Raw genomic sequence first — 12,818 nt, forward strand, 5'->3', positions numbered from 1 at the left:
TCCTTATTGTCAAATTTGTAAAAATTGGAATATTGTATAATTCAAACAATAAAAAAACAAAAGAAATAGTGAGTGAGGGACATCACTGATTCTCTCATTTGTATGTGACTAACTTGTGCATATATCTATTTTGTGACAAATAATTATGTCATAACTTACTTATTTTACATCCGATTTTGATGAAATTTTCAGCATTATGCTTGTCTGATTTTTCTATAATTGATTCAAATCAACATTTTTCTGAGGTGGACTTGACCTTAAAATTAAAACTGTCTTTATGTTTTCGTATAGTATGTATACACATAATAGTTTACAGCATATACCCCCAAAATACAAGTGATATTAAAATACTGCGGTCACATCGACACCATCGGGAGACCAACAGTGTATATGCCTATCAACATTAGCTTCGATCCGTGTCAAGTCGATTTCTTTGGTGTGACAATACCATAGGCTTAAAGGGGTACACAGCAAAAACTGTGGTGTTAACCGGTGTACATAGAGGACCACACCAGTTATTTTACACCGGTGTTAAATTGGTGGTGTTAGTTTTACACCTATAGGTGTTATTACAACACCTATGGTTGTTACATTTACACACTTTGGTGTTATGTTAAATCTCTAGGGTGTTATTTTAACACCTAAGGGTGTGGTCCTCTATTAACACCAATTGGTGTCAGTTTTAACACCACAGTTTTTAAAGTGTACTCCAGGCTAAAAATAATGCGATTTAACAAATTCATCAGACAAACAAAACACTGAAAATTTGATCAAATTCTGACAAGGAATCAAACAAATTTACGGCATTTTAAAGATTTGCATTATTCCGGTGAAAGAGTTACTAGGCATGTTTTTATGAATATTCAATGGCAAACTGATGATGTCATATCCCCACTTGTTCTTTTGTATTAGATATGGTTTATTCAAAATAAGATGCTATCCTTCAAGAACCAAAAATATTGGAATAACGACTGATTAAGTGTACTAGATATTCATTGCTGCAACTTATTTCGTTATAAGGGAGACATACATGTATCATTCACACATGGAAGAAAAAAAAATGAAACAATATTTATTTAATGTAATAACATAAGAAAATGGGGATGTGACACCATCAGCCCATCTAATGAATACTCATGACGAAGTGCATATATCTGTTTTCACAATATATTGCTACACTTTAAAATTCAATAATTTCTCTAACTGTTATCGGATTTTCATGAAATTTTAAGCATTTTGCACTGCGAATTTTACTCTATTTATTTAGATATATTTTCAACCCGAAGCATCCCTCTAATTGAACAAAGACTAAAGTCATGACGTTTCGGATCTATGAGGCTTTAATTTGAAGGTGCTCACACATTCAATCTCCTGTCAGAAGCATATCATATGTACTTTATGATAGTCTTTATATAAAGGCCCTATACCTTTTCATTAAAAAATGGCAATATAAAGTGAATTATGTTGAAAATCTTGAAATTTTACGTCCGTGAAAATAACCATGGGGGGAATATTAATCATGAATTATAGTAATATCCTTCCTAAAATCATACTTTTAAAAAGAGAAAAGAGAAACATTACAGGCTCATTTGAATTGGAATTTCTAATACGATGCATTTTTTTATTATTTCAGGACAACTGTTGAAAATGGAAAACACCGCAGATTGGATTAAAGTATTTCATTCTCATAATAAAAAATTCAAAATCATTGCTTGAATTTGAAATGAAATATATATTTTTATTATTGAAATATACCGTATAGAAAGATAAAATCTTATTCCACTTTCATTTCTTAAATTAATGTCATATATCAAGTTTATATAGTTCACCGAAATATATCTGTTCCTAACTCTGAAAATCTTAAAAACAAAACATGTGTTATAAACTCTAAAAACTTTAATTTTAATCACCATGTAAAAATACGAAGGGAAATATGAAATTTTAGAAAAAGTTACATCAGCATTTTTGATGGATTCATCAAGACTGAGTGCTTCAGCAAAATAATGATGATTTTTACCATGGTAAAACTGTCAATATAACATTCTGAAAATGTCCCTCCCCGGTTCTTCTGAATGGATAGGTAAAATTAGGTTTTAGATTGTATATAAAAACCCTTTTCTCCTCTGAATATAGAAGACAATAATTAATGATTATGATGATAGTATAGTTTCCAGAAACAATTTTCATAGTCGGATTGCAGTTCCGAGAAACCTCAGGTGACAAATACCATCATGAATACTGTTTGTATACGTAAATGATGACGTCACGATGAAAAGGATCCTCGTATAATCATCTCTCGCAATTAAGACATCCCTCAAGCCTGTTCAGCGATTCGTCCATTCGGGTGTGCTGTAAAATAAAGATAACAATCGATATAAAATAATGACACACATCTATATTGGAAATTATATATACACTGTATATATTTACATCACTGGCGTATGGCGGGGGTGCCGTGCTAGAGTGCCCCGCGGACAGGATATTGATGATCTTTTTTTGTTTGTCAGAATGAAACGTGACCAACAGCTACGTACGTCTTTTTTCAGTTGTCGGAAAATGATTTTTTTTTAGCAATGCAGGTGTTTCTGTATTTATTGACAATTTCAATACATGAACCACAGTAATCTATATATATATATATATATATATATATATATATATATATATAATAAATGTGGCGTGATAGGGGGGGGGATGTTATATACAAGGGATAAATAGGAGAGGGAGGGGAGACAAGAGTGGAGAGAGACAGAGAAGAGAAATAATAGGGGAAAGTCTCTGCACTTGCACTCTATTCTTCTCACAATTTCTCATCACAATTTCTCATCAATCTCCACCAAATAAATAAGTAAATAAATAAGTAAATAAAAACTATATTGGATTGAAAGCATTACCTTTTATCTTCAGTATATATATATATATATATATATATATATAAACCCCTAAAAAAAGTTAGGAAATCTGGGTTTGGCCATTAATTTCTCCTAACTCCTAATTTTACACAATTCATTTTTTACATCATTCAAAACATCATTTAATTCTCTTTAAAATGATACCATGCTTGTTATGATCATGCCATCACGAAAAGAGAAGGATTCAAAAGTGTTGGAGGAGGTCTGAATTGAAAAGCTGCAAGACGAGCAAAAACAGTTTAAAAATCTGAGTTTGGCCATTAATTTTCCCCAACTTCCAATTTTACACAATGCATATTTGACATCATTCAAAAGATCATTTAATTCCCTTTAAAATGATTCCATGTTTGTTATGATCATGTCATCACGAAAAGAGCAGGATTCAAAAATTTTGCATGAGGTCTGAATTGAAAAGCTGCAAAACGAGCAGAAATAGTCATTGAGGCGTCATCAGTACAGAACATGAATGATTCTTTGTCTGCGTCATTATTGTTGTGGTTTATGGAGTGATGGTTCTGTGACATGGTTTGAGTCGTGGTTTGAAATACCCATGCATGCATGTTTGTTTCTTATTTGTGTTTGCTTGTTCATATGTGTTTGATTGCATGTCAATGTTGATGTTAAGGTGCATGAAAACAATTTAAAAGAAACCAATGAGAAACTCACTATCACCACGGGAAAAAAAGAACAGTGACTTTCAATACTGTGTCGTTTTGCAACTTTTGAAGCCCCACATTTCAAGGCACTGCACCTCCATGTGAACCATAATCATATCATGTAGGGTATCATTTTAAAGAAAATTAAATGATCTATTCATTGATGTTAATTACACATTGAAATTTACTAAAACCGAGGAGGGATTATCGATCAAATTCAGATTTCCAAACTTTTTTTGAGGAGTTTATTCAATTCAATTCATTCATTATTTTCCATTAAAAACATCAAAATGCATCAATTCAACATCATATGTAAATACACACATACACACACACACACACACACACACACATATATATATATATATATATATAGATATATATATATAGATATATATATATATATGTTCTATATACATATATATAACATATATATATATTTCATAATAGTAATAGATACTAGACGTAATTTACATAGATATAAGCAATATCAAATAATAGAAAAAATACAGTGACCAGCTATCATAAGCAAACTGCTTGAGAGAATTATATAGCAGCCAGGGGAAGGGAGCTACATGAACTTCCCGACAAATGGAGCAACAATTTTCAGATTTCAGATTCAGATTCATTTATTTTCGCATAGTATACAAGTAATAAATTGATATGTTTATTTCTTTATCTACTTTGAGAACGAAAGCAAATCAAGATTTGAATAAGGTATTTTAAAGAAAAAAATGAATTAAAAGAAACGTTATTCGAGAAACATGTATGCGATTTTCGTATTTCTGAATAGAAAAGAAAGTTACGATGATATTCAATGTAGATAATTCATTTCACGTTTTAATTCGCTGTCAAGTAAAATAAAAGAATACATTTTTATCATTAGACACAATGTACTTCGGAATGACTAAATAACAAAAAATAGGGTGTATCCAACTGAAAACCAATGTTAAAAGTTAATGTTATTTTCTTTAAAATACCTTATTCAAATGTTAACTGTTTTGTTAAACTGTGTAATATGTCTCTAGCTTTGATTGGTTAAAATAACAAATTTCTTGGCGTAATATTGCTTAGGTATTGATGTTTTGCCATGCGTTCAATTTTCAGTTTGTTTATTATTGATATAAAGGATGGAATATTGAATATTTGCAAAATTCCCTAGTCGGATTCCACCATCAAACTAGCGGCTTCGAACGGCGGACATCAAAAAGGTATAGGCCTACTTACTGCCGTCCCTTTTTTGTTTTTGCTTCCTTAGAAATGAACAGCTGCTTGAAAAAATTGTCACCCGTTGGAACTCCAGTTATAGAAACTTCTTGCCCAAATGTTAGCTTGGATTACAGGCGCATGCTAAAAAAATTAGTTTCGTCTTAAAATTAAATTGTTATAGCATAACAAAAATGTCCCTCGGATAGGACTTACCCTTCTTTCAAGGAAGTTTGCTCTTCTTTCCATTGATTTGATCTTTTCCATCCAGACTTCGTTCTCATTACACGTCACGCATTCACCGGCTGTGGTCGGAAAGAGATAGGATACATTATTCGAATGAACTATACAGTGCGTATCGAAAAAGTTTACACACAAAAAAAATCCTGTAAAATTATACATTTGTAATATCCTGAACATTTTTCCACATTTTAACATTGGTACAGATCCATTTAAGCAAACGATGATATAACTGTCGAAAAATATTTCCGCTTGAGTGAGCACCACTTACTTTTGAAAAATTAGTGAAAAATGATTTGCGCAGAACTTTGAAATAGTTATGCGAATAAAATGAAGAACACTTGAAACTTAGCTAGTAAAATTGATTTGAAGTAATCTTTTACCTTTTTTTAACTTGTTTCCCTTCTCAAAACACTTCCAAGAGTGCATTGCGCCCCACCCCACTCCCCCACACACCGAGGCCATCGTGACAATATTTGCTTTACACGGAGCTGTGATTTACATGAAATGGCTCGATTTTCATTTTGTTAATCATTGTCAAGCTTAGGGAAAAAGGGTTTTGGAGAAACAAGTATATTAATGAAAAATGAAATGTAAACCCCTTTAAATGATTAAAATTTAGTGAAAATAATGCTGGAGATGTCTGATATAAACTTTTGTTCAGATTCAGCTATGTCCTCAGATCTAGCTGGCACAAAAAGGGTAAAGGTTGTGCTTTCCAAGTGTTGAAATTTCAGTTTGGGTGGCAAAATTGTTACAAAATGCTTGAAATATTCGTTTTATTTCAATTGACCAAAAAGTTCAAGGAAAATGTGAGAAATGTTTCGCAGGGTAAGTTTGATTTCGCCCTTTCCCTTTGACACAGCACAAACAGATTTCTGCGAGGTTTACCAAATGGACAGTGCTGCAAGTGTGACATTCTGACAAAACTTTTACTTTCGTTGGATAGATGAGTATCAAACCCAAGATTATATGTTAAAAAATTACCCACATGTTGTACATTTTTTGATTCCCAAGAGCTTTTCAAAAGTAAACTTTTTTTTAATTCGCACTGTATATATATATATATATATGTAAATAAATATATATATATATAGGCCTATGATAAAATCACGCTAGTGAGGGGATATGAAGCCAAAGAATTGTGCGTGGGGCGGAGGAAAGGCACGGGGGGGGACGTCATTTCAGAATTTACTGATGACCTATCTTGATCTTGTGGTACATCACTTCTGCATATTCCATCCTTGTGGTACCACTGATGACGGTGAGGCCTACCTATTCGTAAACGGTTTATTTCCAATTCGTCTAATGCCAATTCGTCCTATTGCCAACACATCTGTCATCATTCATTTTGGCCTACCACCAGTTCGTCTACTATCCATGTGGTCCAATAGCCATTTCATTTGATCTGATAGCAGGGACGTGAGAGGGAGACCCTAGTCTAATTGGACATTTGGACTAATTGCTAATTGTGCAAAATGAATGAAATTGAAATGGAATTGAAATGGACTAGACCAAAAAATGAGACGATCGTGATTGGACGATGACTGGACTAAATGGATATGGACCAAATGGTTGTTGAAATGTTGATGGACGGTATTAAACTAAATGAAAGTAGAACATGTGGTGAGTGGACGAGTTAACAGTAGACGAATTGGAAATTTACCTTCGTACGGGCCTTCATAACCATGCACTCTTATTTTTCACAAGATTAAGCTCCGCCAGCAAAAATAAGGAACGATATGAGTTTAGAGGAAGATTCGGTAAACATGGCTTTCTTGTAAAATATTTATTGCACCGTTGCGATCACCGGTCGATCGGGTAAAAAAAAGGAATAGGCCCTAGTAATAAATAAGAGACGAAGATGGATGACATGAGATACACTCAAAACAGATTTGGGAAGGGCGATATGGCAATCAATGTCACAAGGTCACTTTTCTTTTAATGAAAAAAAGAAGAGAGAAATCAATCCTATATACTTTTTCCAAGGAGATATCACCTCTATCTCCTTGCTTTCTCGTACAGCTTACGTACCTCGTTGTTGAACGATCCTCTCTCCTCCAGATGAAGCACAGAAGACAATAAACACGAAAATCATTATGATGATACAGAGCTTCGAGATTCGACACATTGCTGTATTAACGTTAAACTCCATTATCACAAAGTTTATTCTATGAGAATTCTCTCCAATTACGATAAGGAGTACGATTTAATTCTGTTGGCAACCCAACCACGAAATGGGACTTCTCTTTCAGAGGATCCGATTTTCAGCGATACCTGATGTCATGAAGATGATGAACTTTTATAAAGTCGTAATCTTGGACACCAAAACAGTGTTTTTTATTTCAGTTATTAAAAACACTGGTCGATCATGCTTGCGGTATAAAATATGAAACCAACTGGAAGTTGAATCACATTCCGTCTGATCGGTCCATTCACATCCCACATGCGCGATATTTCCAACAGGAAACTGGAAAGAAGGGAAGTTTTCGAGCACGAACTCTTCCTATTTTCAGGCAAAAGGAACATAATCTATTAAGTGCACACCATAGGTCTAGGTTGTTTAGCTCGTCCAATCGTAGCCGAATCGTAGGATTCTTGATCACCGCATGCAGCTAGCTGATGAGGAAAAACGTTTTGAATTTGTTGATGATTTATTGAAGACGAAATAAGAGTATTCCCCTATACGACCCGGGCTACAAACTCAATGGTGGCTGCGGAAATTTCATATCCACAATCCCATCCAAGAACAGCACTTCAAAGTAAGGAATGTTTGTGGGGAGAGATGTGGGGGATTGTCGATTTGAACCTGTGCGAACCTTGAACCAAAAATGCAGCTGGCACAGTTTACCACTAATATTCACTCTACTGGAATTCCCAGTAAATAGTGTTTACTATTACACGTGACGTCATAACCGATAATCCCACTCTGTTGACTACCGCTATTCTATAGAAACCTTCTGTGATTGCTCTAGATTAGCCATGCTTTTATCTTTCTTCTCGACCAAAAGTTCATTTGACTGCATGGAATAATAAGAACCATCGTAACAATGGGCATTCATCATCAACGCCGGCACCATGGGTAATTGATGGAGGGGGTGGGGGAGGGTACTGGAACTTACATGCAGTTGCCCGTATTTTGAAGAGTTAGGTTTAACTTCATTCGACCATGGACCTATCGGGTCTAACTCTGTTCTAAAATAACGGGAAACCAAAATATGTAAATACTTTATTACATTGCATGTGATACTATGTTTCAATTATATGGGAATTAAGCCAAAATAATATGCTATTTTTGTAATACTATCGTACTATTGACATAGACCCTACTATGTTTCTTATGTTTACAGTGCATCTCCTAAGTCTTCGATGGTGAAGACAACTATAACTAGCGTATCTTATACCATGGTCACATTTGGTCTACGGCCATTGGCGGCGGAAGCCAATAAATTTAGGGGGTGTCCACCTGAAATTTTGGGATGGACACATGTAAAAAATAGGACAAGCGCCCCAAAAATTTTTGAGAAGCAAAAAAAAAAAAAAAAAAAAAAAAAAAGGTCATCAACCTAAATTTTAGGGGGGGACAACACACGTGTCAAGGGGGTCCACGTGAATTTAGGGGGGGACGCTGGAAAAAAAATTGACAAGAAAAAAAAAAAAAAAAAAAAAAAGGTTATCGAAACAAAATTTAGGGGGGATCGAGGGGGGACACGTCCCCCCCGTCCCCCCCGCTTCCGCCGCCTATGTCTACGGCGGCCGTACGGCGAGTCGAAAACAGCCGTTTGAACATTTTTTGTACCAACTACACATAGGGGTTTGGATGAAAATTAATGAAACGGCTGTTTTCGACTCGCCGTACGGTCGCCGTAGTCCGTAGAGCAAATGTGACCATGGTATTATTCATGCAACAGTTTATAAGACTAATGAGCTGCAAACACTGAATCTCTACGTTCGTTGGTGTTTGCTATCCAAAAGATCGGAGTTTAAATTAAACCCGACTTAAGAATACGGGCCAGTCTCCCAAGGTACGTGTCTTCACATTGTGGTGAACACACTGTTGAAATACTCAAATTTAACAATGTGAATCATACATTCACACACAGGAAAAACTGTTGTGTTAACCGGTGTACATAGAGGACCACACCAGTTATTTTACACCGGTGTTAAATTTGTGGTGTTAGTTTTACCCCTATAGGTGTTATTACAACACTTTTGGTTGTTACATTTACACTCGTTGGTGTTATGTTCAATCTCTAGGGTGTAATTTTAACACTTCCGGGTGTGGTCCTCTATGCAATTTGTGTCAGTTTTAACACCACAGTTTTTACAGTGCATAGTCGGCTCTGTGAACACGCTGTGAACTGTCACCTCCACAGTGTGAAAACACTTTCACACTGTTGAATTTGAGAATTTTAACAGTGTGAGTAATTGCTTCACATAGTCCACTATGTGAACACACTGTGATCACACTATGTGACGCTGTGTGTTTCCAGCAAGAGGGGTGGGTGACGTCACGACAACCCTTCAAACAACTCTATCATTTGGACACTGAAAACATACGACAAAACTTTCCGTTTTGCTAATTCCACAGATATTACATACTATTTATCCATATTCTTTATGAAACCTTATACTGTATACATGTCATAATAAGAGCACGATTTACCATTAGATTTTTTAAAGGGACAGTTTAATACTAAATGGTCGCTACTTGTCCACCTTTCGGTGCTCATGGCGCTTTAAAAAGCCACTGATATTATCTTAATTGAGATATGTACAACGAAAAATGGGGAAGGTGTTTATGAAAGGGATGCATTATTCTTGGGTATAATTGCCAATGAGAGGATCTCAATGGCATTATTGATCTCAACTTTTCAAATGCTCAAAACTGACTCGTTGCTTTTCCAAATTTTCTCAACTTTAGGTATCATGTTTCTCTATATAAAGTATCAAGTAATGTAATATAGTCCTCGATGTAAATTTTACACTGTACAACACAACACTGCTTCACAGTGTTTTACAAGTGGTTTACACCTTGCCACAGTGTTTTCACACTGCATCCATCAGTGCGTCACACAGTGTGTTCACACTGTGGAATACATTGTGAAATTATCTCAGATGTGTTAAATTTGCGCATTGCAACACCGAATCATGTCAACAAAATCCACTGTACGAATTCACACACCGTGAAAACTCACATTATAGTGGTGTCCACGGTGTCAAAGAATGCTAACAGCGTTAAACACGTGTTCACATAGTCCCCTACGTCAACACAATGTGAACATGCGCACGCTGAAGACATGCTGGAAGTGTCCACACTGTGAACACACTGCAAGATACTCAGCATTTGCAGTATGTGTTAATACTTTGCCACACTGTACAACTGTACACCAGTGTCGCACATCGAAGGTAGTGTATGTAACACTTTGTTCTTTTGTTTTGTTTCATATGTGAGATAAAATGAAGTACTATGCCTACATTTATTACAAATTGAAATATGGGAAATGAAGCGTGAAGGTTTTGATTGTCTTTTCATTGAGGGTGTAGTGTACCATAGTCTCACACAACATCATTTTCATGTTGATGATTGGGACATGATCGAGGTGCACTGTTAAAAATATTAGTAATTTTACAAAGAAAAATCGTAAATTTACAGGATGTTTACCTTTTGATAACAGACGACACAATGATTTAACAAACCAAACGTATTTATGCAATGATGAGTAACGTAGAATTACAACAAATGTAAAACAAGTAAAATATAATAAACTTTGTAAAAATACCAACGAACTATCGTGTTTTTACGTTGATCGCAGTGCATCTATCGTATAAATAATGTTCGTATTTTATCGTATAAATAATGTTCGTATTTATGAATTGACTGCGATTTTTATGTTAAATGAATGTTAGATGGTGTTTTTTATCCAGTATTTTTGCATTTTTCAGCCCATCGTAATTTAACAGTTCATACTATTTGTGAGTCCTAGCTGCCAGTAATAATTACTAGGTTTTTTTCAGTTTTATTTTAACAGTGTGTCTCGTAGTTTCACCCGAGGTTAATTTATTTCTTGGAAGATTCTTTTCCAAAATTGTGTTGAATTTCGCTCCACAGCGCACGACGGATTCAAGAACATAGAAAACGTATTACCAAATGTACTTCATGACAAAGAACAACCAAGAAGTCTTTGTCGAAAAGTGGTGAATTAAAACAGAAGGTTCATCCTGGACTCTGCATAGACAAACGACGTTATTGCCATTTATCGCCAGCTCCGAAACTGAGGACGAAAGTGTTGTTCCATTTCATCAATATTTTCGACAAAGACCCCCCCCCCCCCGCTGCTCATTGCAATTTGACGGGTATTTTCAACATATTTACTGTGTTATCGGATCCGTCGTGTGATAGGGAGCAAAAACTATACATATTTTGATATACCGCGGCAAATGCAACAAAGTTATACCTGATCCTTCCAGAAAATATGCCTAGCAACCTATTGGAATGCTAGCTCACCCTCCGACAATTTGCGCTCAGGCAACAAACCACGCTTACTAGTCTTAGCTCCAATAGGCCTACCACTATACCAAGTCTTACGTTTCCCGATTTTTTGTTATTCAGCACCCCTTCAAATTGGAGCAATTAATCTACCTCAATTCGTAAAACCTCCAGTCTAAACATGTAGACAAATTTAAATCCATGTTAAAAACTTACTTGTTCTTTCAATAGTCATTTGCCTTTGCGAATTATGCAGCTGTCTCAGACCCACCTGTAAACTTTGTGGCCCGTATATTCTAAAGTCAGGTTTAACTTAGATCATGGTCTAACTCTGTGCTGAAATTATGGGAAGTCAAAAGTGTCATTTTTTTATTAAGTTGTATGTTTCTTATGTTTACTGTGCTCTTTCCTGATTCACCGATGGTGAAGACAATCATCTATTTATACTTCTTAGACAATTATGAATGGTTTGAGAGCCAAATGAGGTGAAGTATTATATCTCTACTGTTAGTGATTTATGTAACAATTGACTATCCCTACCTAAACCACAACTTTAAACCTGAGTTTAAGTTAAACCTGACTTCAAAATACGGTTCTGTATGTATAGGCCTAAATTCACATTTTACCGAAACTCCTTCCTCAATCAATAATTTATTACTTTCTAAAGCGCTTGGACAGATTTTTGTGATGAGCACTGAAAATAGATCATGAATCATCATCATCATCACCAAAATCACCTCCATCTTCATCACCATCACCATCACCACCATCTTCATCACCACCACCACAACCACCACAATGCACCATTATGGCGTTTTGTCTCTGAACACTTCTCCCTGTAATAAAAAGTTGTGACATTTAGATTTTCGCTGAATTTCACAAAACAGTTATATTCACATCCTTGTCGGTATGCAAATGAGGAGGCTGATGACGTCACTCACTCACTATTTCTTTTGTATTTTATTATATGAAATATTCTCATTGTCCTGTGAAACAAAGTTTTATTTCTCCCTGAACACGTGCAATTAGCATTGTTTAATACTATATGTTTCAATCAAGTTGGTCCTTATTGTCAAATCTGTAAAAAAAATGAAATATTGTATAATTCAAACAATAAAAAACCAAAGAAATAGAGAGTGAGGGACATCATCGACTGTCTCATTTGCATGTCACTGAGTTGTGCATATCACTTTTTGTGAAAAATAAGCGAAACTTTAAAATGTCATAACTTTATTTTTTTACATCCGATTTTGATGATTTTTCTTTGGTGGACTTGACCTTTAATGTTTGAAATATCGACAATCTTATTCTAGT

This window comes from Lytechinus variegatus, chromosome 12 (genome assembly GCF_018143015.1).
Source record: "Lytechinus variegatus isolate NC3 chromosome 12, Lvar_3.0, whole genome shotgun sequence".
Lineage (NCBI taxonomy): Eukaryota > Metazoa > Echinodermata > Echinoidea > Temnopleuroida > Toxopneustidae > Lytechinus > Lytechinus variegatus.